A 6,714-nucleotide genomic window follows, 5' to 3' on the forward strand; every position below is an offset into this window, starting at 1 on the left:
TGTTTTTCAGAGGTTGGGCTTGGCCTCTTAGTTCCAGTGAAAGGAACACTTAAGGCGGCAACATGCCAAGACATTTTGGACAATTTCATGCTCCCAACTTTGTGGGAACAGTTTGGGGATGGCCCCTTCCTGCTCCAACATGACTGCGCACCAGTGCACAAAGCAAGGTCCATAAAGACATGGATGAGGGAGTTTGGGGTGGATACACTTGACTGGACTGCACAGAACCCTGACCTCAACCCAAAAGAACACCTTTGTAATGAATTAGAGTGCAGACTGCAAGCCAGACCTTCTCTTCAAACATTAGTGCCTGACCTCACAAATGCTATTCAGGAAGAAGCGATGCCATTAAAGTTCATGTGTGTGTAAAGGCAGGTGTCCCAAAACTTTTGACAATATAGTGTATGTTACATGGGGAAATGCAGCATATGTTAGTGCTAGTGACAAACTGCATTATATATGTAAACTTATGTGGCCTGAAAAGGGTTCCTTTTGGGTTCATGTCACATGTATTTTTTTTTTATTTTTGTTTTTTTTTATACAAACAAAATAGCCAGCTTTTGTCTCAAACGCCATTCCAAAATGTGTTAAATTCCATGTACCTTTAAAGTTTAAGGCCTCTTGCACAATGCAGCTTGAAAAAGCTCAGTACAGCTTTTCTTTTTACTAAGCTAAAATACAGTCCATTAATTGTAATGTGTCTATGCACACAGGCATTCTTCAGTAAAAACAAAATAGAAAAATCTGCATTTTTAGTCAGCAATTTATGCCTCATGCGCGCAAATGCTCGCAAATACGCGCAATTATGTGCGCAAATGGCGATTTACATAATATACAAAACAAGAACACGAGAATAAGTTTCCGTGCATTTGCGCGAACGCACATGCGCAAAAATACGTGCAAATACATAAAAAAAAAACAGATCAAAAAGTAGATGCTCAAACACGAGTATTGTGTGCAAGAGGCCTAACAGGGGGTCTCCAATCTAGGACTCTAAGGGCCACAAGGTTTTTTCTGGCCTACAGATATGTGCTATATAAAATGAGCACATATTGAGGACTAAGGTCAAAGGAGGCTACCCATGGTCTCCAATTCAACCCCCCCCCCTGCACCCCCTAAGAACCCCTTCAACCCTCCCTTCTTCCTCCCGCAGTCTCCAGCTTGGGTTTAGTACAGCTTACAGTCATAAGACTGTGATAGAGACACTGATGCCAGGGGGGACTCTGATGGGGACCCTGATGTAAGGGGGGGCTCTGATAGGTAACCCTGAGTTAAAGTGGTTGTAAAGGCAGAAGGTTTTTTTATCCTAATACATTCCATGCATTAAGATAAAAAACCTTCTGTGTGTAGCAGCTGCCCCAGTACCCCCTAATACTTACCTGAGCCTGCTCTTTATCCAGCGATGTCCACAAGTCCCTCGGCCGCCCGGCTCTCCATCCTGATTGGCTGAGATACAGCAGTGGTGCCATTGGCTCCCGCTGCTGCCAATCAAAGTCAGCTAGCCAATCAGGAGAGAGAGAGGGCAGGGCCAAAACGGAAGCTCCCTGTCTGAATGGATACACAGAGCTGCAGCTCGGCTCGGGTGCCCCCATAGCAATCTGCTTGCTGTTGGGCCACTGTACAGCGGGGACTCTGATGTAAGAAGGAACTTTGATGGGGACTCTGATACTCTGATAGGGATTTTTTTGGGGATTTTTTTTGTAAAATGTACAATGTGGCCCCTGTGCTGAAAAGTTTGGAGACCCCTGATGTTAGCTAGCATTCACAAATTGTTATATTTTCTATACTGAAAATAGCAGACATAAGATTGATAAGATGAACGCTTTGTATATTTTTTTCTTAGGTTGTTTCCTGTGAATATGATGAACACTAGAAGATTCCCTGATTGGTTAACAGAAGAATTAGACACAATACATGTCATTTTTGCCATATGATCAATGTAAATCTACATATGTTTACTAAGGCATAATATATCACTTTCCATACTGAAGCTGTTATTTACTGATTGACGAAATTTGAGAAAAAGACTATGATTTGTTACATACTAAAATTTCTTGAAATAAATAATATTGGAGCCATATGTTAGCCTTAGGTGATGCACAGAGTTGAAAGAAATCTTCCCACACAAGTTGCACCTGTTTATCTGCCGCCATCTCTTCTCTACATCCGTTGAAAGTGCATCATTTACACACAGGATATCTCAGCTCTGAAAAGCAGGGGGGAGGGGGGGGACTCTGATAGCTGATTGGAGGGAAAGGACACTCCCCCCTGCTCACAGTACACAGGACCAGTGCTGAGGTTATCAATCACAGGCTGTGTACTGGAGCTCCTTACCCTGTCACCTTTTTACCTCTTAGTGTCAGGAAAACTTGTCAGAAGGGACTAATGCAGATAGGCAAGTACAAGAACAAGGCAGTAGAGAGAAATGACACGTAGTGCTGTGGACCGAGACAAGTATACAGTAGAGAGAGATATGGTTTGTTTATTTTCCATGTCAGAGGTTTACAACCACTTTAAACAAACTTTACAAGTAAAAAATAAAATAATAAATAACTCTTCTCTTCTCCTCTTAAATATTATTTTTCTGATTTTACTTTATTTACTATTACATTTTTTTCCATTTTCATGCATTATGTTTTTTTTTTTTTTCAGTGTCACATAAAAATTGCTTAAACTTTTTTTTTTAACTTACATAAAAAAAATTTCTATGTACCAGAAACACAATTTTAGTTTGATTTTAAAAAGGACAAATTATAGGATAAACTATTCACTTTACGTTACATAACAAAAATTAAAATTTTATTTACAGCATAACTACATTTTTATTTTATGCTAACACTGGTAAAAATAGATAAATAGAAAAAATATTTTTAAAAATATTTAAGAAGACAATTTTGTCAAAAGAAAGTCTTGTTTGTACCACAATAAACAATATAAGTACTGCTTCGTTATGTTTGGTAATGACAATTTTTTTGCCAAAAAATCGGCCCCCTTAGAGGATACAGAAAAGGAGGAGCATCGATGGCATCACTCGGCTCAGTTAAAGTTCCATATATAAGCTGTGAGGGTCCTGATGACCCAAAGTCATCTGGTGAGTGGCCTCCTTGCTGAAAGGTAGAGGAGCACAAAAAAAGGAGCACTTTTTAGGAAGAGCATTGAGCACTAATCTACACGTGGTGTTTTAAAGAATTTATATTAGGGAAAGTCACAATTGAATTTGATTATAGGATTTTCACATATTGTTAAAGGAATAGCACTGCTTTGTCTATTTATTTAATTTCATGCATTTGTTGTTTTTTTTATGTGGACAGGCATTGTTTAATAAGCTAGCGCCTCAAACACAAAGATTTTATATGCTTTTTTTGAACTTAGAAAAAAAATTTATGGCAGCTGCTTATTGAGGTATTAGAAAGTTCTATAGGAGACACCATTTCATTTTTTCTTATAGTATTTTACTGTTACACATGGATGATTTAATTGGGGGAATACATTTTTGGAACATAAACATATTTCAAACTACACAGAGCACACACTGTGCTACATTTAATAAATTATGGATGCAAACTTGTTTGTTCATAACTATATGAATTCTTTTTTGTTTAAAGCTTAATATTGAAGCTGAGAAGATGAAATTCCTGCGTTCAACTATTGCAATATAACTGTATTGTGTATATTATAACATGGTGGACATACAGTATATAAAAGTGTACCTACATTGAGAAAAAAAAGAAAATGCCTGATCAGTTTTCATTTAGCACAGGAATGAGAAAGCATGTAAATCAGTTTTTTTATGATCTGTTTAGAAAATGAAAATCACATCAATACCAAAGAATACAACCAGTGCTAGGCCAACATAAAGTCAAATAAGGTGATCACCTTGGGTATTACTGCAAGGGGTGCACAGCTTGGGTGCCAGCCCCAATGCCTACATCATACACAATGTTGATGTTTACATTTCCCCCAGCCTTGAATGAGTCATTCACTAGGAAGCGGTGGAGGTACAGGTGCAGAATGGCCTCAGCCTTCAGTCATTCAGAATGAACAAACCTGGCTCTGTTTTACCATGTGTCATATAACAAAATCATACTGACCTAACAAAGTTTATTGAGCCATGATCAGTTTCAATAAACCAAGGCTACTTTCCATTTTATTGAATTTCAGCATGCTTCCCTACCTTTGCATTTACTGGAGGATTGTAGCTAAAGGAGAATTCTCTTGTCTGCAGTCAATTTGAGAAAAAGGCATATATGATATATAGCCCAGCATTTCTCAGCCAGGGTTCCGTGGAACCCTAAGGTTTCTTTAGAGGTTGCTAGGTGTGCCTTAAATAGTGAGCATTGGCAAATCTTCCCCATGGGAACAGTAAAGCCTGTCCTCTTATCTCTAAGGCAAGTAACCACTGACACCTGTTACATTTTTAGCTGTTAGTAAGCGTGCACTTCTCTACTGACCACCAATGTAATGAGGCACTTCACTGACCACAGATGCAAGGGTAGCATTTTTCTAGTGACCATAAAAGTGAGGGGAAAATACAATTTACACTCTCTCTCTTAAGCACTTTTACTGCGGCAGGCAGCCCCTCCTGCGCGAACTGACGTAGGTCTGCGTCGGTCGCTGTCTGCAGCTAGGGGGCGAGCGCACGCCGCCGATGCGCTCCCGCCCCCATTCGTCAGCGGGGACTATGATGCACAGGGCAGGTGGCTCCGATTGCCGCCTGCCACCTGCGATTGCTCCCCGCTGAGAGAGAAGGAAGGTCAGCTGTTGTAAACACAGCTGACCATTCTTCTCTACGTAGGATCACAGGTCTCTGTGATCATTTCACAAGCCTCTCCCCCATACTGTTAGAAACACACCCCTAGGTACACATTTAACCCCTTGATCACTTACTGTGTTAACCCCTTCCCTGCCAGTGTCATTATTACAGTAACAGTGCATATTTTTAGCACTGATTACTGTAGTAATGTCACTGCCCCCCCCCCCCCCCCCCAAGTGTAAAAAATGTCAGCTAGGGGTCCGATCTGTCCGCCGCAATGTCGCAGTCCCGCAATAAAATGGCAGATCATCGCCATTACTAGTAAAAAAAGAAAAAAAATACAAATGACATAAATCTTTCCCGTAGTTAGTAGACACGATAACTTTTGCGCAAACCAATCAAAATACGCTTATTGTGATTTTTCTTTACCAAAAATATGTAGCAGAAAACAAATTGGTCTAAAATGTTAAAGAAAATTTGATTTTTACATTTTTTTTGGGGAATGGTAAATAGCAGAAAGTGAAAACTATTGTTTTATTTTTATATTTTATTGTTTATAGTGCAGAAAATAAAAATCGCACAGGTGATTAAATACCACCAAAAGAAAGCTCTATTTGTGGGGAAAAAAGGACATCAATTTTATTTGGGTACAGCGTTGCACGACCATGCAATTGTCCATTAAAGTAACGCAGTGCTGAATCGCAAAAAATGGCCTTGTCATTAGGGGGCAAATCCTTCCGGTCCAGAAGTGGTTAATATGATTAGTTTCATTACATGCATACAATTATTTTGTGGTATAGAGCAGAGAGGATGTAAGAAATTGTCTGTCATGGGTGTCAAATGCACTTGGTTATTCTTTTTTAGTTATAAAATAAAATACATTTCTCCTCTGGGTGGGATTTTGTAGGCAATGAAAAAAAAGAAAAATATATAAAATTCTTACATTTTATTCAATGATTAACATGATAGACACAACATGTATTAAAAATGATGGAGCAACAAAGCTCCCAAACATTGACAATAACCACACTAAAGTGCACAGCCCCTTCGTAGAGGGAAGATCCAACGTGTTTCAAACATGATATGAACTTGTAGTTCTATTCTTCGTCAGGGACTATTCCCGGGAATCTCCACGAAGAGAGGGTGTTCCCTCTGTCTGCTGGAGCCCTTTTTGCTTTCGGGCTGCTTACTACGGCCTTTTGGATTTTTTGCTGCTTGCAATTTTCTTCTTCCATTTCTGGACTGCACTTCTCCACCTTGGATGTTAATCATTGAATAAAATTTAAGAATTTTATATATTTTTCTTTTTTTTCATTGCCTACAAAATCCCACTCAGAGGAGAAATTTCTTTTATTTTATGCTTAATGAGGGATGGTGGCAATACATACCAGCCATGGTCTGAGATATATTTTATATTCTTTTTTAGTTATACCTCTCTTCTGAGTCACAGGAGTACACTTACTTTTGCACTCCTGTGACCCAGATATAGCCAACATTGGATTCAATTTCTTTTTCAGCTGACATCACAGAGCTGCTCCAGGTGCTGGAAGGATTCTGACAATAATGACAGGATCCCCCTAGATGCCTTATCAGCAGCTGGCTCAGTTTGCCACCCAGAGGATGAGCCACCTTCTCCCACCACCACCCCAGCCCAGTTCTCCAATGATCACTGGAGGGGCAGAGCAGAATTCGGTGACTGACAGTCACAACTCTCGGCTCAGACTATAAAATCTGAGCAGGTGGACAGTTTATTGAAATCCCCAAAACGTCCCAGTGGTTGTCTACAGCCTCTATAGATATAGCCAAATCTAGGGTGAATAAACTGCGCTCTGTGTTTAAAATAATAACATCAATAGTATCGTTATTTGTTCTTGAAGGGTACCTTGGGCAGCACCATTTGTTCGTTCGCTAATATCTATGCTCCTAATCAGGATCAAGTGTCCTTTTTGACATCCACCCTG

Source organism: Pelophylax lessonae (genome assembly GCF_965119305.1).
Source record: "Pelophylax lessonae genome assembly, chromosome: 10".
In the NCBI taxonomy this organism is placed as follows: Eukaryota; Metazoa; Chordata; class Amphibia; order Anura; family Ranidae; genus Pelophylax; species Pelophylax lessonae.